The sequence below is a fragment of the Emys orbicularis genome, chromosome 5 (genome assembly GCF_028017835.1).
Source record: "Emys orbicularis isolate rEmyOrb1 chromosome 5, rEmyOrb1.hap1, whole genome shotgun sequence".
Lineage (NCBI taxonomy): Eukaryota > Metazoa > Chordata > Testudines > Emydidae > Emys > Emys orbicularis.
In genome coordinates this window covers 26941915-26962677 of record NC_088687.1, presented here as the reverse complement: position 1 = coordinate 26962677, position 20763 = coordinate 26941915, and the positions used below count along the sequence as shown (strand labels likewise).

At 41.3% G+C, this 20763-nt stretch overlaps 1 protein-coding gene across 1 annotated transcript in view; it reads left to right on the top strand.

Annotated features, from left to right (window-relative positions):
* The first annotated feature begins 13045 nt into the window (after positions 1-13045).
* Positions 13046-20763, top strand: part of ARHGAP24 (Rho GTPase activating protein 24) — a 340611-nt gene continuing 332893 nt past the window's right edge. Inside the window, exon 1 of the mRNA XM_065404926.1 lies at positions 13046-13117. The gene's annotated coding sequence lies outside the window, so the exon portion shown is untranslated. The remainder of the gene's footprint in view (positions 13118-20763) is intronic.

The following is a 20763-nucleotide window of genomic DNA, read 5'->3' as shown; positions in this document are numbered from 1 at the left end:
TTCCTCCTTTTAATCTTCCATCGGGGATTTCAGGATAGAGGCTGGTAATGGCTACCTGAATATTCTCAGCTGATTACTCTAACAATACGATAACTTACTTGTGAAAGCAATATTTCAGGTACTGATTTTTTTCTATGTATCTGTTTGTAATAAAGTACCATTTTTCAATGGCTGCCATATGTACCTGTGATGCAGATTGACATCTCCATTTCATTACAATGGTAGATACAGACCTGGGGTGTCTTGATGGAGCCCAAACATTTTGCCAGGTACAACAACTGCACCTTGAGTAAAGGCAGCATGCTATAAAACATTAAGCTTTTCAGAAGGCATTGGAACAGCATATGTGTATACACAATATCTCCACATAAAGGTAGTTTTCTTTTTGGTCTTTTCATCTTTTCCAGTTACTGAGAGATGAACTCTGACAGATAGTTGAATGACTGCCCTCTGGACAGAATCTTCAGACAGCTGGATAAAAGCCCTGGGAATTCTGAAATACAGATCCAATGATACTTTTAACTTCATTATTTGGAGTTCTTTTGAATTCCTTATCTGTCAGCATTGCTGTATTACAAATTCATCAGCTCTGAAGCATTTATTCCTGTAGATAGAATTGCTACAAGATGCTTTTTTCTTTTCTTTTCAATTTATTGCTGCTTTACTAGGTGAATGTTTTTTATTTTTCTGTCCATCATATTAAGAGCTGATGTAACTTGCAGCTCACATCAATGCATTAGAACAATGCTATTAATGCATTAGAACACCAGTTCACTTTCATGCAATTGGAGCACCTCACTAGCTTGATGGTGGGATATCTTGAGCTCTCAAGTTCAGAATCCCCTTCCACTTAATCCGATGAAACTCATGTGACCTTAGTGGAGTAACTCCTGATTTACACCAGTAAAAATGAGATAAGAATGTCATTTAAAATATGTGGTGGCACAAATATTATCACTGTATTAAGTCATGCATCTCCGCCTCCATGTGTGTGTTCAACTCTTATTTGCTGCAAGTTTGAAGACCCTAAGTTTTAAGACCATTATTGAAATAAACAAAAGTTTGTTGTTTTATTCGGATTACTCTAAATATTCACCTGAAATTTTTATTCTATATTGCATGCATGTTATATTTTTTAAATCTATGAGAATAGAAAAATTCTTCCCTTGGTGCTCTGGGTATAATCTATATTTCTGTATCTGTTCTTGTGTGTGTGTGTGTGTGTATATGTATATATATATATATATATATAACTATTTAATACAGAGTCACTGTATTAAAGTGACTCTATTTAAAGTTGCATTCGGACGTGTGTCAAAATGTTACTAAAATCTAAACTGTATAGGGTACGATCTTTCCCTGTATGGCCAAACCCCAAGTGTTCAAAAATCATGAGTCAACCCGCCAAAAATAGAGAGAGTGTCTTAAAAATCATGAGAATAAATAAAAAAAATTGGTTTCTTTTTATTAGCTTTTGAGTTTTTTAACCTTTGGATTCACTTTTCTTCAGGCTTTTCTCCAACCATGAGGGCTAGACAGTTTTAAAATGAAAAATAAATTGGCATTATCACAGGACTCCAGGAGCTAGGCTTTAAGGAAAATACAAAATATTACAAGGCTCACAATAAAATTGTGAGCGTTGGCAACACTGCTTTCCCTATAAGCCCAGCTAAGTCAGATAAGGTATTTAAAAACTTTCATCTCATTGAGCTCTGCCTCTATTCCTCTCCATTAGTTGAGACAAATCCCAATTTAAAGCTGTTATCTGATAGCTAAATGTGATTTCTATAAGCTCTATAGCCTCTAAGAGGTATGTAAGACATCCAGAACCACCTGAGGAAGAAAACGCAGTCTTCACTCTTAGGTTGTTTGCAACATGTCAGAGACAGTTTATTCTCAAGCAATTGCAAGGGGGAGAGTGCACACGGACAGGGATTCCCCCTTCCTAGGCAGGTCTCCGCCAGATAAACAATTAGGGCAGGCATTTATACCTTTTGTTGCATACAATAATGATCAACAGCCGCATCTTGTTTATAGATCTTCCTTCCTGATATCTTACTTTTCTCAATAGTTCCTGCTACAGTCTGCGTTCCATTCTTATCTAACACAAGGTCAAACAGCATCTCTTATGGTTTTCCCACTCGCTTCCCACTTGCCCAGGCCCTGCCTTAAAGTCTCGCGTTATTAGAGTTAAAGTTAGCTTGACTCTTTGCTCTATTCTGTTGAAAATGAAGATGTCTGCGTCCAAATTCCCTTTTTCCACTTCCACACACCTATACACAAAGTGGATTTTGTATAGACTATAAGAAATGTTCTCTAGCATGCTCAGTAATTGCCACACCCTTGTCTGGAATTTTCCTGGCATTTCTAGCTTTGTCTCCTGCTCTGCCATATGCACATATGCAGAAAACCAGGTGTCTTCTCCTCAGTGCTGCAGTCTAAAAGTCTCTGGATTATACAAGCATTTCATGGGTGCTTCATAAATATAGAATGCAGCAGGTTAAACCCTTTACATTTCTTCTAGAGTGATAGATTTTAAGTCCAGAAGAGATCATTGTGATCTATTCTATGCCCCTGCATGGCACAGGCCATGGAATGTCACCCAATTAATCCTGCATAAAGTCCAATAACTTGTCACTGAACTAGAGCATATTTTTAGAAAGCGATCCAATTATGGTTTAAAGACTCTGATAAAAAATCTATCACATCCCTTGGTGATCTACTCCATTTGTTAATTACTCTACAGGTAAAATGTTGTACCCTATTTGCAATTTGAATTAAGTTCAATTGTTTCCCAAGGAGCATGTGGAGAACGTCTGTCTTCTTCAACACCACCATAAGCACTCATGGTCCAGTATCACATCTCATTGTCTGGGCTTTTCGCAAGGAAACTGACTTCCCTTTCTTATTAATAAAAAACATCTTACTTTACGTATTCATGCAAGTATATGAAAACAACATTCAAGAATTATTATTAGGCTTGGAAATATTTAGAGATCCTCACTTACTAGAACAGAATTATTGAAAGGCACTTGTATTTCAAAGGTCACCAGAGAACAATGGATGCCTCAAATCAGTGATGTTCATGAGAGTAGGGCACTAAAATAGTTTGCTTTATGATAGCAGCTAATTCACAGCTCTTAAGAATAGGCTTATGCCAGCAGTACAGTGGCACACTTGCAGGGTGAATAACTGGTGCAAAACTCTTCTAGTGCTCAGCACAATCTGAATTCCAATGTGGCAGATCTTTGGAGATATTAAGAAGGACAGAAGGATTTTCTCTGGATGGCTCCTATGAGGTGTATGAGGTCTTGTCTACATGAAAATTGCACTAGTTTAACTGAAATTGGTTTTAAAATGGCCTCAGTTAAACCAGAGCAAAAGCTTGCGTAGAGACACTTATTTCGGTTTGGGTGGCTAGTTTTGGCATAGCTTAAACTGAATCTTAGTGAATTTAAGATAAACTGAAATAATCCTACTTTAAACTGAAGTAAGAGTGGCTACACCAATTTTTAATTTAGTTTTAACTAAGTCCATTTTCAAACCAATTTAATTTAAAGTGATGTAACGCTCTCATTTTGACAAGCCTTCAGGTCTATAGAGATTGCTGAGGGGGTGATGGAGAGGTATTAAAATGGCATGGCAGAACATAACTGCAAGCTAGATTGTATTTTCTTGAAGGGAAGCAATATATTTTCAAGTATCAAGATTCTCAGCAGTGACTGTCTTTTCTCCTGCTGGTTTCACTTTTTAGAAATTGTTTTGCTCACTGCCTCTTTTGTTAGAATCAATAGTGTAGAGCCTTTTGCATGCCATCACAGTTAAAGCTCTGTAAAATGTTTCCAGCTGATTAAAAACCTTGAAATCAAAGGATTTTTGCATTTTTTTTGATTCATGGGAAGAAAAACTGAAATTTTACTTCATTTTGCTCCAGAATAGAACTATATTCCTGTTATTGGGATACAGAATTCCCATTCTGAAAGTTTCCAGTCTTTGTGGATACTTGTATCTTGAGGGTCTCTATTTTCTCCTTTCCTTTCAGTCACTAGTCTTTCCTCTTGTCCCTTCCTGACTGTAGATAGTATCTTGGCAGCACCTTTTGGGAACACACAGTCTCTGACCAAATACTCAAGGTCTGACACTTTTCTGCCTCTCCCCAGAGGTCAGAATTTGGTTTGCCTTTGTGTCTGGAAAGAGGGCAGAGTTTTTATGACAGTAATAACTTAATTCCAAAATAATGTCAAAGCAATATTGGGGGGGAATCAAAGATAAGCAGTGTCTTACCAGTGTCTAGTCCGGAATCCTGGCAACCGCCTCATGAGGGAGAGGGTAAAACCTTGCAGCTGCTCTGTGCTTAGGCAAAATATTATTTTTAGAGTTATTTTGTGTGTGTATTTAACCTCAGACTGATGGTTTCTCCCCTTCTTTCATCGTCTATCACAACATCTCTGTGGTCTATGAAGCTAATTTCCTCTGGTTTATGCCCACTTTGTTAATAGTGTGTAGGTGACACCATCCATTATTACAGTTTTAGACTGGAAAATGTCTTATGTCAGTATGGGGACAATGATATTTTCTCAATCACGGCATCACTGAGTAAGTTTCATTTTGTGGCTCCCGTTCAGTCTTGTTTGTTATAGTGTTTTGTAATAGATTTCTGGACTCATCAATCTGAAATTGAGACATGATACAGATAAAAAATTATCTAGTTCTTATCAAAGGAGATGAAATTTACCCCATGTAGACATCCATCATAATGCTGGCATCCACGTCATCCCTATTTTGAGGGGGTTTTAAGGTAATTCATGAACTGGCTTTGCACTGACCCTCTGCACAAGGGGAATTTCACCCAGGGAAAATATTCATAGATTTTTTAACACCAGAAAGGACCACTGTGAAATCTAATCTGAGCTTCTGTGTAACACAGGTGATAGAATTTCACCAACTGATTCCTGCATGAAGCCCAATGAGACGTTTGAACTAGAGCATCTCTTTTAGAATGAATTCATAATTAAGCAGCAGTTAGAGGTTGCTAATGCCTTCCTCCAACTCAATAGTTTATCCTCAGCTGAGTACAGTCCACTAACATTTACATAGCTGCCATTGCCCCATACATAATAGAAGTGTTCATTTATTCACACTAATTTAGCATTTCCCTCTAACCCCCATGGTGTCTTTCTCTTTTTGCTTCTAAAATTATTTAATCAGACTGTAGTGTAGCCACATGGTTGGAGATCCCCTTACTATTTGTTTATAGCAAGTATGATTTTCTTTTTCTTGCTACAACCCTCATCTAATTTGTAATTAAATATTTTCAATTACAAATTAAGAATGTATAATTTTAAAGTTTTACATTTGTTGATTAAATGGCTGGTAGAGAAAGATGGAAATGGGTTTATCTGACACTGGCAGTGCCCCCATTTGGCTCTGTTGATGGTGAAATTATGTCCACTTCCATTAGGATGGAAACTCCAAAAATACTGATAGCAGCTAGAGATGGTTTAACTACAGTGCTCAGAACAGAATTTCAAACTCTCCAAACTTAGAGTGTTGAGCTTGTGGGATTTTGACTCAGCTCATTATAAAGGGTGTGATTCTGACATCGAACACCTCCAAAGTATGGGGGTGGCCAGATCTAGGCTTTTGGTTTGGGCACATTTCTTAAATTTAAATAACAGTTTCCAGTTTAATTAAGGTTGACACTTTGCAGATGTAGTGAAATTCGCCTCTGTGCAGAAGGCCATCACAAGGCTGCTGGTCAAGTCCAACTTTAGCCCTGTCTAGGACTTAGTATAAGTGGTGCATGGTCTTAGTGAGCTGATCCTTTATGAGGATGAATTTTACCCATGGTAAGGAAAGCTACTCTCAATGAGAGCATGTACAGTTCTGACAAAGCAAAACCAGGGTAGCTAACTTCTGCTTCTTAAGAAACTGAGTATTGTTTAGTGTGCATTTTGAAGGTGCACCCTGAGAAGAGATCCTTCTCTACATCTTAGAGTATACATCACAGGACTTAAGTGTTTTCCCAAAAGTATTTAAAATAAATCTAAGCCGTTGCAGAAATGTAGAATGTGCTTGCTTTATTGACCTCAGTGCATTGCCAGGTGCACCCAATGTATTTATTTCCCACCCCCGGCTTTCTTTTTTTGTTATATATATTTTTTTCTCTGTCACTTTCTCTTCCTCATTGTTCCCATATTGCTATGAATAGAGAATGCTGATTGTTAAGAAAAAAACCCTGCTGCATTGTACTTTAGATATTTTGTCCTAAATAGGCAAGGACAGTAAAATTTAGCAAAGTAGCCTTGTGGGAAAACATCAATAAGCAGAACATCAATAAGTAGTGCTTAAGAGCTTCTTTTGTTTGACTTTTAAAACTACTTTACCCGCAAACACAATTTATTAGTGACAATTTGGGACCAATATAATATTGAGTATTTTTGCTCGGTCCTTAAGTTGCCATCTCTTTATGCAATTAATTTAGATGTTGTTTATTAACACCACTACAGCTCCCTACAGTATTCTGACTGGGAACTAGAGATCAGCCGTGATGAAAACACTGGCTCACTTCTGAAGGAGAAAACTTGGACAGGGGGAGAGAGGGAGGCATGGGCTTAAGATGGTGCACCCCATTGTGTGGGTGCTGAAACCCAGTTATCCAGAGTGGAGGCAGGAAGACTTGCAGGACATAGGAGCCAGAAAGAAACTAGAAATAGGGAAGAAATATATTAATATATTGTTGAGAGTGCTAAGATGGGGTTGGATTCTGGGAGGGAGAGAAATTTGGCCCAGAAGAGACAGCTGGGCTCTAAGGTCCTTTAAGGAGCCAAGAAACTTTCCCAGTACCAACTGAGCCAACCCAATCGTCTCATCTACCCCAGATTGGCAAGGCACCCTGATTTTTCATCATTTACAAAATGTGAGATTCTAAGCACCACCCACCTACTTAAACTCTGGAGGAGTAAATTGCACAAATTAGCCCCCACTTCACCCTTCCTTAATAAGGCAGCAAAACAGCATCTAGTGTTTGGGGAGAGGATGGATGGTCTTGTCACTAAGGCATAGGTCTAAGAGTGCTGTGTCTCAGGTTTCCTTTGTGACCATGCAGAAAACAAAGCTTCTAAATCCACATTGAGACACCTATATTAGTGGCCTGTTTTTCCCCAAAAGTTTCTAAGCGACTGTACCTCTGATTTTTGGGACTGCTCATGCGAATAACTTTATTCACTTTTGTAAGTGTTCACAGCATCTGTCCCCTATGGGAAAGTAAAGATTAAGCCACTGTTCAAGATGTCACCCCAACATTTTCAAAGGGATTTCATCTGTGCTTCATCCTCGTCTTGCTGCTGGATGCTAGTGAGTTATTGTTATAAGAGACTATTTATTCAACAAGTTGTAGCTCTGCATCATCCACCCTTGTACCTTTTTTAAGGTTACAGAATGCCTTAGGCACTGGGTATGTCAGACAGATTGCCAGAAAAGAGTTAGGTACAAAATGAATCTATTGCCATGACAGTGAAAATGGGAAATGCCATCTAGTGGGTTCCATGGCTACATAACACACGAGGAAAGTGTGAGATGTTGGCTGTGGTGAACAAAGAGATTTTCCAAAGCAAACAGTGAATTCAATACCTTGTACATCAGTACTAGCAGGCGGGTTGCAGTGTAACATATGCATTCTTGGGCACTGGAACAGGTCTCCCTTGAATGGAGAGTTGTGACCCGATGTGGAAAGTTAGTAGGTATAGAAATAAGCTAGATAAACTACAAAGTAATGTTTTTAAAAATGTATATAATGGTCCAGCAGTAGCATAAACCATTCCTGTCAGATGAGAAAACACCAGCAAGATGAGAATTGTACTTTTACAAAATGAAATCCTTACACCATGCTCCCTGGGTTTGTGGGTCAAAATTCCTCCGCGTACACCTTTCAGATTTAGTGACAGCCACTCTGACCTTCAGCAGTAAATTTAAAATAAAAATTATCTTGTGCCCCATGCAATATTAAGGGGGGTGTGTGTGTTTGTGTGTAAGTAACAGCCCAATTCTTATGCCGTTCCAGTGGCACAAAAGGGTCATAAAGCTGCTTTGAAAGGGCATCTGGGGATCCCTGTGGTTGGAGGGAGAGTGACTGGAGTGATTTATGATACTGCAGTTGCCCCAATTTCTTTTGGGAGCTGTTTTGCTCCCCCTCAGCTGCACTGAGGACTAAGCCCGGTGGTGGGCCCGAACCATCAAATTTGAATGCAGATTTCACACTCCAACAGCTTGGATGTGTTCAGATCTGGGAGTTTGGTTCAGCCCATTAAACAGATTGAAATCAGCAGCAATGTTTGCATCCAGATCAAAGGATTAAAAATCCAGCTCTCCTCCATTCCCCAACAATGTTCAGGTCTGTTTAGTTCTGATTTGCGCCCATCTTTAAACATAAAGCAACAAATGACACTGCAGAGTTTCAAGTAATCTTATAAGTCTGAAATATGGGCAAAATCTATCCTGACTCTCATCCCACACAGTCCCATTGAAATAAATAGGGGTGCCTGGGCTGTATGTCATGGCTGGATTCTCACTTACTGTGAATCCTCTCTCTCTCTCTCTCATGTGCCATACCACCTTCATTTTAACATGCTGCAGTGCAAGCAAATTTAACCAATTCTCATTTCAGTTAAGGGTGGATGAAGGCTAAAGGTGAACTGAATCAACTAAAAATGCAGGTCCAAAAGCCACATTGTGGTTTTTGAAAGAGGTGAGGTAAGTGTCAAGTTGCCAAACATGGGACCCCCTTTGGATTATCTACCCAGGATTATTTTTTCCTCTTGGTCTTGCTGTACTCTTCCACTGATTGCAGTGTTATGGGTATAATGCTTCACCCCGTCATATATGAAATTAGTTTTGAACATCTCTAGTGAACTTTAAAAAAAACGCTCAGGCTTCAGGATCCTTTCTAATATCTTACACATATCCTTCAATTCCTCCCAGACCTTGTACCCAGATTGGTAGGTGTGTTGCATTTTGACATGGAAAATGGTTTGGGCACCTGCCAGTATCAATGTGGGTTTTTCTTAGCCTGTATCTTGTGTTACTTCCAGTTTTGTCAATGGTCTTTGACTGTGGAAATGCTAATATTCATGTCTGCTTCTTATGGCTAATGAATGACTTGATGATTATGATGTGCGTTTATAAGGCATTTCCCACAATGAAGGATTCCAAAGCACCTCACAAAGTGGTTTATAAATAGGCATTGCTTTATCATCCTCTGAAATTCAGGGTTGCAAGATGACATTGATTAACAGTGCATGGCAGCATTGTTAGAACAAGTAACAATGGCAAACAGCCACCACTATATAAAATATAATAAAGAAGGAAACCCAACCACAAAAACTCTCTCTGCCATTGATTGTTATGTATTAGCACCTGGATTTGATGGGATATGCATGTTTTACAGTAAATATTTTTTTCCAAATGAGCACCTGCCTTCAGAACTAGCAGCAGCAACCTGCTTCCTTCTAGTGCCACATGTATAAATGAGGCTGGCACAGTATCTATTGGAGCTATATTTACTCATTATTGACACTAAAAGTTCCATTTTACTCTCTTGCTTGTTTTCTGCCTCTGTATTTAGGAAGTACGTTGTGTCCCTTGCCTTTCTCAGGAACTGGAAATGTCTGGGGTTGTACTACTTTTAACGGCAGAACAGTAGTTTCCTATCAGTTAAACAAGAGAACTTGTATGTTAATGTGGTGCTCTCATTCAAATAAATGAAAAACAGAGAGTTGTGGGGACGTGACCGAAGAGCCCCCGCTCTAGTTTTTGTATAATGCTGATTGTTGTGATCCATAATCTAAAGCTCCCATATGCACCAGCACCTCATTGGAGCAGGCAAGTTTCTTGATGGTGGAGGGCCTCCCAGCCCATTTAAAATGTTTCTTTTAGTATGTCATTCTGGCTGCTCTCCCTGTGAGGTTGCATTTGGCAGCTAACCAAGCCTAAGGCAAGCACAGGTCTCCTGCTGTGCCCACGTTTAATCTCATCCTTTCCCTCCCCATCTAGAATGTTTACGTGTTCTGTTTCTCTCTGTCTCCGCCTCCAGCTTGTTAGGCACCAAAGTCACATCTTCTAAAGGTGATGCTGACACTATCTCAACAAGGCACCGTCCCTCCTGGAACTTCTGTGCTAGCCAGGAGAATGTGCTAACACCTTTACGCTGGGTGCAGCATGCCCTTCCACTAGCAGCGAGCCAAACCTGCTGGCATAGTATCTGTGCGTGGAAGGGAGGTGGTAAAGAGTAGTTCCATGGCTCTGCTTCCTCCTTGCTTCATGTGGAGTGGCTTGTTTCCCAGGGGTTGCTAGCAGGGAACAGCCCCCGGGCTCAGGGGAATTGAAGGGGTCCTTGTTTTTGGCGAGCTCCTGCACAAGGGGATAGCTTTTTGTGCATTCCCTCTCCTCTTGTGTACCTAGGCAAGGGCTGGCCACAGTCTGATACAATGTCAATCCCTCTCCCAGGATTAGTGAGAGGCAGAGTTGAGATTTGGTTCTGTCTGGATAATTAACCACCCTTCAGATGTATATCTGAATCTTCCTTTATTTAAATAATAGCAATAAAAATCCCTATTACAATATTCAGCAATATATGCAATAATTGCCCCAAACTGCTGTGTCAATATTGTAAGCTGCAGTGTTTTGGCTCAGTAATGTAATATATATTTTTAATTGTTTTCAGAAGATTTACTAAATCAAAACCTTCTCGATCTGCAGAATTGGCTTGGAAATCCTGTGAAAATTATTCCAGTTCCAATATTTCCTGGGAGGTTCTTGTAGTTCTCATAATATTTAAATACTGCCTTCTTCACTTAGAACTGGAACTAATCAGCATGGAGGTGCGAGAAATAGTCTGGGGGAGGAAGAGTCATTATATGAACACCTCTGAATCTGCAATAGTTGGATACAAATATTTGAATCAAGTTTATATGTAATCTAAATCAGTTTTCCTATCTTTTGCCTGGATTCCTCATCTGAAGTAAGCAGAAATGCACCCAGATCCTTTATATGTTAAGTGGCACTTAACTAACTATATGCTCTTAACTTACACAGTAAACAGAACTCCCCACTGACTTGAATGGGGCGTTTTGTTTGTTTCTTAAAATGGTTTCTTACAGTTCTTTATCCCTAGTATAAGGTTATTTATTACCACAATACAATATCAAAAACGATATTGCTCCACACAGGAATCTGGGAGAAGAGATGTAGTCTCTGACTGGAATTTTGTGCTTCATCTGCTACAATAACTGATTAGCAGTTATAATTTTCCAGCTAAAGTCATACTTCCCCACCAGATCTGTATGATGGGGTGAGATGTGTTGGCATTGAGCGGTATGATGGAAGGCAAGAATTACAAGTCACTTCCCTTTGTGAATGTGGGAAAAAGAGAACACTGCAGTCTGCCTGAGACACACTCCCAAATAGTCACTGAGTCAGTTGGTGTCCCAACGAATTTAGAAGACAGACTATTGTGTAATTCAGATGGTGAATAACTCTTTTAACAATTCTGCCTTCAGTTACATAGATATGTGTCAAATAGAAAACGATGAGTTACATCCATGTAACTCAAGGTAGAATTGGGCCTTTAGAATAAGTGCAGCACTCACCTTCAAACCACTCTACCAGCGTTAATTCTGAGGACACCTCTTTCAGGCAGGCAAACCGTAATATTTCCCTATTCCTTTTCTTAAAGAGATGAAGAAATTGAGGCAGAGAGGTAAAGGCCAAAAACTTAATGGGAACTGTAGGTGCTAAGCAAGGCCTGGCCATTTTAAGTCCCTTAATATGGATTTAGTTATCTAAATAACAGAAAAAAAATTGCCCTAAGTAGTCTTCTCTGGGCTCCAGATGGACTCTGTGTCAGACCCAGGGTCAGTTTGTGATTATCTCCTGTGCATACCCCAGTAGAATTTTTCCTTTTCTTGAGGAAACCCACAATTTACTGTATGTGTAATGTGCTAGGTGCTCCCACAGGTCTCTTGAGGTCATATTAGTGAGAGAAGCTGAAGCGCACTCCTGTGAGGCAAGCAGTCTGAGACATTTTATTTATTTATTTATTTATTTATTTATTTATTTATTAGTGTCTGGCTGCTTGAGTTAACTATAGAACATGGTAATCCCCTCTGTGTGTCATCCTCAGAGCTGTAACTCCCTTCTTCATGAAAATAGCTCCAATTAAAACAAAGCAAAATGATTTTTTGTAATGACTTAAAATAAATAGAACAGAGCTGAAAATGTTTGGTGAAGATCAGTAATGAATGTAGAGGTTACATGATTTTATAAACAAGCCTGATGCTAGAGGTGATGATACAAGATGATGTGGAATTGAAAAGTAATACTTTGCAAAGCACGATGTCAGGAGGCATTCAGGTAAGTTGAGCAGGTTGCTTTCATTAACAGGATGAGATTCATGGACCAGGACACTCAGCAGCCAGCAGTGAGTGTAGTTAAACAGTTAATGATCAGTATGTTAAGAAGCTTGGCGCAGCTGATGGTGCAGTGTCAATCAGGGTTCCTGAGATATCTGAGAAGTGAGCTGTGTGGCTAGGAAGGGATCCTCTCCGACTCAGTAGTAGTGCTGCTGGTGTGTTTCAGGGCAGCCAGTTGCCAATGAAATCTGAAACCTAAGGCTGCGTCTGAGGGCTGGCCTTGCTAGGTTGTTCCAGCCTCCTGTACTGTATATTTACACATCCATGCACACAATCACTCTTTTTCTAACTTTCTGGACTACTCCTTGTGTGACTGCTAGGATTTCTCAAGTACATGGGGTGGTAGTGCAGTGCTTCTGAGTTAAAGTAACGCAGTCCTCAGGGACTGAGTCTGCAGATGGTCTGAGCATTCAAGAGAGAGAGAGAAGAGGAAATTTTTTTTCATCGCAGTGACAACTTAGTTTAGCACCACTGTATTTCCTCTCTGAAACTGCCTTGTGAAGCTACCACGTTTATGGGTCTGAATATTTCCCCCACTTGTGGGAAGTAGAGTGCTTGATTTTGGTTTTTTTCTCCTTTCTTGTTCACCCTGGTGGAGTGGTTTTCTGGAGCTGCTGGTGATCTGGATCAGCGCTGCAGTTGGAAGCAGGGTAGGTGGAATTAAAGTGGTGTTTGTGACAAAACTGTGGAGAAGGGTACATTCTTTTGACAGGACAAACTCTGACTGCAGACCAGGAAGCCACAGCAGCAGCTGTCTGTGACAATGCTGTTCTTGTCTTGGAGAGGGAGGCAGCTCCGAGGAGTCTGTTCTGTGCTGCTATTTCTTTAATTACAAACTTTGTCACAATGTTCCTTTTTTATTTCTTCCAGGGATAAAAATAGAATATTCTGTCATCTAACTACAGATTAAAAAAATAAAAATAAAGGCTCTTTGTGTGTTCTGAAATTCCCATGTTAATATTCATCTTCAGATTTGTAATAGTTCTCTTTGCATGTTCCTCTTTGGTATAAATGTCTGGAGTTCAACTTTCCTAGATAACAGGGCAGAATTTGTAATAAGTGCTTTGATTGTAATCACCAAAGAGTTAGGAAATCTTTAGTGGGTTTTAAAGCCACCCAAGTGGTTTTGTGCTTAAGATAAGAGAGCTGCAGAAATTGTGGATTTTTTTGTCCCCTCTTTTGAACTTGTATACAATATTTCTCTCTTGTATCTCAGAAATATGGATATATGCTTCCAGAGTTTTGGGTTCTCTTTTTAAAACAAATCTTAAATAGGATTTCTAGTATAAGATAGTTACTGTGTACTGTGAGTTGTTGTCAGATACATCACTAGATATTGACTAGAAATAAACAGCATGATCCTTTTTAGGCACAAATGCCAATATATCATACATACGTAGGAAAAGGGTCCAGATTAATCCACCGTGTAACCACAGTGACTTCAATGGGGCTAAATTTACCTAGATATGATAGGTGAATTCAAAACATCATTATTAGGGTAACTTCTTTTGCTGTGGTATTAGGTACAGTATCTTGTCCTAATAAGAGACATTACTTTTATCCAGGTTTCAGGAGGAATTGATTTATGTTGGGTCTCTTGTATTAAGAAATTAGAGAGGGGGATTGATCCATAAACAGAACAAGGCATGCTGCCCTCACTAAGACAAGCTGATTGTAAACTTGTGGTATGTACAGATAAGTACAAAGTATTACCAAAAAGCGATATGTGCATGCCCGTAATTAAAAGCAGAGGTAGATGGAGAGAGAGAGATTGAGTGAAGTCCTTATCCCTAGCTCCCCCTGAAATTCAGATGCTATGCTGTGGAGTTGTTTTTGTTGTTGCAACAGGCATTGTATGGCACGATACAAGTTTAGAGACAAAAACTAAAATGGGCTTACAAGTTCCCTTTTTTTGTGGCTGGCGTCTTGTTCGTGTGCTTTAGTTGCCTGTTTGTTTCTTCCTTGAATGCTGCTGTCTCACTTCAGAGTTGTTTTCTTTTCTTGCAGCTCATCTCCTCCTATAAAGTTACACAGGGATAGGTTGGGGTTTAAGTGGGTGCCCACCCAGAGAAGCCAGCCCAAGGACAGTAGTGAAAGAGCCCTAGCTACCAGCTTTCCTCTCTCCCTCCCTTTGCACAGAGAGAGTACATCACCAGATGATTTCTGGCTTCAGGAGGATGCTGCAGGGCATTACTTCTAAAATCTGGACTGCTCTGTGGCTGCAGGTTCAAATCCTGCTGTGCCACTGGCCCTGTAGCTCAGCTCACTTTTCATTGGCTTTTTGTCCTTTGCTAGGAAGATGAAGCTCACAGAGTTAGATGCAGGAGGAAATAAGACCTCTTAGAGGTAATTGCTGCAAAACTAACAGGGTGAACTCTCAATAAGATCATGTCTGTAGGAGCATCAACAACAAAACACAGCTACAAAACACACACAGCTTTCAAGGACTTTCATCTACCATGGTTTTATACAATACATTATCTTAAATACACTAGGGAAAAAATGGGATGTGTAGATGAGTCATAGCAGGTGGCACAAAAGTGGTTTGCATCCTATTACTGTACTGCTTTTTACTTTAGGCTGTTTGGTGTTTACTACCAGCATCCTTATTTATTTCTACTGTGACCTACTGGCCTTTTGAAGTACATGTTATCCCCAGATCTGGTATGTTTTTCTGTGACATGAATAAGAAAGCATTGCTGGTTCAGACTGTGTCTAGCATTTTCACTATAGTACCAGCTTGGCATTTCAGTGCTCTAAACCAGTGGCTCTTAACCTTTCCAGACTACTGTACCTCTTGTAGGAGTCTGATTTGTCTTGTGTACCCCAGTTTCACCTCACTTAAAAAACTACTGTCTTGCAAAATCAGACTTAAAAATACAAAATCACAGCACACTATTACTGAAACATGCTTATTTTCTCATATTTACCATATAATAAATCAATTGAAATATAAATATTGTACTTACATTTCAATATATAGAGCAGTATAAACAAGTCATTGTCTGTATGAAATTTTAGTTTGAACTGACTTTGCTTTTTATGTAGCCTGTTGTAAAACTAGGCAAATATCTAGATGAGTTGATGTACCCTCTGGAAGACCTCTGTGTACCCCTAGGGGTATGCATACCCCTGGTTGAGAACCACTTCCCTAAACCCCGTTGCAGTTGAGTGTGATCCATTAGTTTTCCATCAGGAAAAGTAATGCTCTCTCGTCTTTTCACTTCTCTATGTATGTTTTTGTCATTCACTGTATGATATTTCTGTCTTTGGGTAATGCTCAATGCTGCAAGCAGAACAGGTGGTTGATACTGCTTTACCATAGAGAAGCACATGGGCATTTAAAGAAATCCATAAGGCTATCATGTCAGTCTTCGGAGGGGCAGAAGGTTTCAATGACTGTAGAATCTAAAGTATCTCTTCAGTCATACTTCATAGCAGAAAGACAGCAGAGACTGAAAATGAACATATACCTCCTTCATATGTATTTTGATGCCTTGGTTAAAGAAACACAAAATACTAGTGCTGTTTTTCGAATGGCTTTTGATTGTAGAGTCTAGGGAAAGTAAAGTGTGTGTGTGTGTGTGTGTGTGTGTGTGTTGGGGTAGGGTGCAGCAATGCCAGGTCACCCTGTCACACATCCTGAAATCTCTCTTTTTTTGTTTTGTTGAAAAAAGGAGTTTTCTTAGTGCTCCTCAAAGTTGTTGAATTGACAGCCCTGAAAAATCAAAGCTTTTCTTATCTTTAGAGCAGGCATAGCAGATGGTGGCAGCTCAAGCTTCCCCAGCACAAAACAAAAGAGCCTCAACTCTGACATGGAGGGACCTACTGAAGCCCCGATCTTCTAAGTAACTCCATGCTGGCAAACCTCCACCTTCCCTCCACCCCCTGTCCCCCACACACCTGCAAAGAGCCTTCTGGAAGTAATTGAGGTTCTGTTTTGGGGGCTTTTCTGCAGAGAGCTCCTTGTAGGATCAGGGCCTTTGTTTCCAAGTGCATTAATTTCTTGGCTTCTTTTCTAATATTGCCACTAAGTTTTGTGCTAAGGACACTTGCCTTCGTTGAACTGAAACAGTGAACTATTTCACAGAGATTTATAGATTATAAGGCCAGGAGGGACCCTTGTGAGCTTCTAGTCTGACCTGCCATCCTGTATAATACAAACATCCAATTGTTATTTAAAAATTTTCAGTGAAGGAGAACCCATTATGACACTGGGTAAGATGTTCCAATGGTTAATTACCGTTACTGTTAAAAATGTGTGCCATCTGTCTAGTCTGAATTTGTTTAGCTTCAACTTCCAGCCATTGAATCTTGTTATATCTTTGGCTACTAGATTGAAGAGCCTTCAGCTATCAAATTTCTGTTCCTTTTGTGGGTACTTACAGACCAGGATCTTTTTACGCACAGGATCACTTTTTGAATTTAAGGGCAACCCAGGATCTACCTCGCCCCTTCCCCAAGGTCCCGTCCCTTCCCCAAAGCCCTGCCCACTCACTCCATCCCACCCCCTTTCCGTTGCTCGCTCTCCCCCACCCTCACTCACTTTCACCATGCTAAGGTAGGGGGTTGAGGTTCGGGAGGTAGTGCGGGGTCTGGGCTGGGGCCAAGGGGATTGCAGTGTGGGGAGGGGGCTCCAGGCTGAGCCTGGGGCAGGGGGTTGGGGTGCAGGAGGGGGCAAGGGGTGTAAGCTCTGGGAGGGAGTTTGGGTGCAGGAGGGGGCTCCGAGCTGGGGAAGAGTGTTGGGGTGCAGGAGGGTGTGCAGAGTACTGGCTCTGGGAGGGGAGGACAGGGCTGGGGCAGGGTTCAGGGTGCAGGACGGGGGTATGGGTTGCTGGCTCCGGGAGGGGGCTCAGGGCTGGGGGTTGGGGTGTGACCTCCCGCCAGGCGGCACTTACCTTGGGTGGCTCCCAGTCAGCAGTGCAGTGAGGCTAAGGGAGGCTCCCTGCCTACTCTGGCCCCATGCTGCTCCTGAAAGGGGTCAACATGCCCCTGGGAGGGTGGGCGGGGGGCATGTGGCTCTGGATGCTGCCCCTCTCTGCAAGCACCATTCCTGCAGCTCCCATTAGCCACAGCTCCCCGTTCCCGGCCAATGGGAGCTGCGGGGGCAGTGCTTGCAGGTGGGAGCAACACATGGAGGGAGACCCCTACCCCTGGGGCTGCAGGGCAGCTCCACTGTGCCACCAGAGATCACGATCGACTGGGAGATTCTCTAGGATCGACCAGTCGATTATGATCGACTGGTTGGTGACCACTGTTATAGACTGTGATCAAGTCACCTTCTCTTTGGTAAGCTGAATAGATTGAGCTTCGTAAATCTTTCAGTCTAAGACCTGTTTTCCAGTCCTGGAATGATTCTCATGGCTCTTCTCTGAAAGAGCTTCTTGCAGTATTCCAGTAGCAGTTGCACCAAATACGGAATGGTAATCAACATAACCTCCTTATTCCGACTGGAGATTTTCATTTATACATCCAAGGATCACATTAACCCTTTTGGCCACAACATGGCACAGGGAGCTCATGTTCAACTAATGATCCACCCAGACTTCCAAATCTTTTTTAGTGTCAGTGCTTCCTAGGCCAAGTTTGGCCTGGATTTGTGGTTCACAGATGTAGGATTTTATTTGGCTTTACTAAAACGTATAATGCTTGCTTGGCCCCAGGTTAGTAAGTGACTCATTTTGCTCTGTACTGGTGAGCTGTTCTCCTCATCATTTACCACTCCCTCAATCTTTGTGTCAGCTGCAAATTTGATCAGTAGTGATTTTTTCCCCCCTCTGGGTCATTGATAAAAATGTTAAATAGTGTAGAGCCAAGAACCGACCTCTGCGGGAGCCCACTAGAAACACCCTGTTCAGTGATGATTCCCCATTTACAATTACATTTTGAGTCCTACAAAATCAACAGTGTCATTAAATGGTACCATTCTAGCTTCTTAATCAAAATGTTGTATGGTATCAAGTCAAAGGCCTTACACAAGTTTAAGTATATTACTTCAACACTGTTAGCTTTTATCTACAAAATTTGTAATCTCATCAAAATAAACATCTTGTTAGTTTGACAGGGCCTTATATACGCCATGGCATAATAGGACTAAATTCCACAACAGCAGCAACACATTTCTATGGCAACGTTCATTTATTCTCTTGTCATGAAGTACCCTTCATGCCTCCTTCCTTAGCCCCATACAGTTATGGGTCATAGCTGACCAATTTAATTGGCATAACCTTCGGCTGAATATTTTTGATGGAAAATTTTCAAGGCTGGGTTGCTTTTTCTTCTATGCTGTCCAACTCAGTAGGACTTGGTTCCTGTAGCTCAGAACCAGGTAAGGGGATGCGTCAGCAGCTCATCTCCCTGGCTATCTGGGCCTCAGATTCTGCACTGTTCTCTGGGTTTCTCAGCATCTTCTTTTGGGTCCCCTCAGTTCCTGGTTGCCTGCTGCACTCCAGCTCTGGCTCTTTCACCACTGGCAGCATAGCTGTGTGGAACAGTGCAGGGTGCATGCACTCTAATCAAAGTGACTTCTGCTTTTGGGAAAACTGAGCAGCAAAAGTCAAAGGTAGGTAGGTCCCGGTAGGCAGGGAACCAAAACAAATGTAAAATGGTGAATTCTGGAGCAAATATGTGTTTGTTCTGGGGCATCTTGAAAATTGCCAAATTATGCAGTAACAGAATTGCAGAATCTACAGGGCTCTGATTGAAACAAATCAGGCAGTTTACCTCTCTCAAAGCTATTGTTTCAAGCCCTCTGCAGACTCAGGCAGAGATCACTGCATCAGTTTGCATTCTGCGTTTCCAAGATTATCTCCCCAATCATAATGGCTAGAAATACATATATTCTAAAAAAGCTGAGATTGTAGAGCATTAATTCTTCAACAAGGGGTGAATTCTATGGCACTTGCCACAGCTGTGGAATTGTGGAATATACGAAATCCTGCACGCAGGCCACTGAGCAGCCATCGGATGGTAAAGATAAATCAATACAACATGGGCTGTTGTATTTGGAAACTTGGATGTCACAACTGCTTCCTTTAGTTCCCCTAATGCTTTTTCAAAACTTGGAATCAGTGGACTGCCCCCAGCATCTTCAGAACAGGGAACATTGTACTGATAGGGAAGTGTGACCAGTCAAACACAGGAATGTATAAAAACAAATAAAATTCACCCCTGCATGTGGTGGTGCTGACAAAAAGGCCAAAATAGCAGTATTTTGTTTTCTTTAAAACATCTAAGGAGATGGCAGCTTATTTTCTGTCCTATTGGGAGAGAGACCCTGACCACTACCTGGCTCCATCCAGGTCTCTCCCTGGCTGTGGCTTTTAAGTCTCTCTTTCCAGGGTAGGTTATGTTACCCAGCTTGCCCCACTCCCCTGGTTCTGAGAGGGAGGGGCTGACTGGACCCACAAGGAGTCAGGGTGGTTCCTCACCTGGGAGAGAAGAGGGCAGCCCCAGCCCACCCTATTCACTGTGGCCTAATCTTGGGCCCTGAACCCAGCATTCTGGGTTTTCCCTTAACTGTCCTGCTGCAACCACTTCTTCTCTCTCAGTTACCATATCCCCTGTCATACGCAGGTCTTACAGGAAACCTAAAACAGAGTAGAATGGGCCTGAGAGTTGTCCATTGTCAGTACATCCTGACTAAGGGAGGGTAAATCAGTCTACTCTAATAAACATTCTGTGTGTTTTCAGCCAACTGCTAAAGGGTTTTCCAGCAATCTACAAATGTATACAACATATTGCTGCTCTTGTACAGGAGTACAGTTAAGAGATGAACCCTGCAGAGACAAAGGGCTGGATTCTAATTGAACTAGAACTTCTTACTGCACAGCTGGCATTTAGCAAACCGTAATATGACCGAGAAAGAGAAGCTCTTCTTCTATGTCCGATGTGTGGGACATCAGCTCGGATAGAGCCCGCTGCTTGCTTACAGCTAGCAAAGCTGGTCCTCTTAGGTCAGGTGATACAAACGTGCTTTTAATGTTAAAGATTCCAAGCTCAGTCCCAACTAATGACCATAATGTGTTTGTATGTATGTGGTCATGGATTGTTTTATTAGTGTGTAGTGGCATATTCACCATAGATACGTGTTTAGAAAAAGATTGAAATGTGTGATCCACCTGGACCGGTGGAAAGCAGGCCTGGCCCTGCAGAAGTGTAACCCATGCCTGCTTGGTGTGGTCACATGTCCCCCTCTAATGGCGCCTAGATCAGCCAGAGCTTGATGAGCCTGTTACAGCCTTGGCTACTAGACACATGTCTTTTAGCTCATGCAGTAGAGGCTCATGCATTAAGC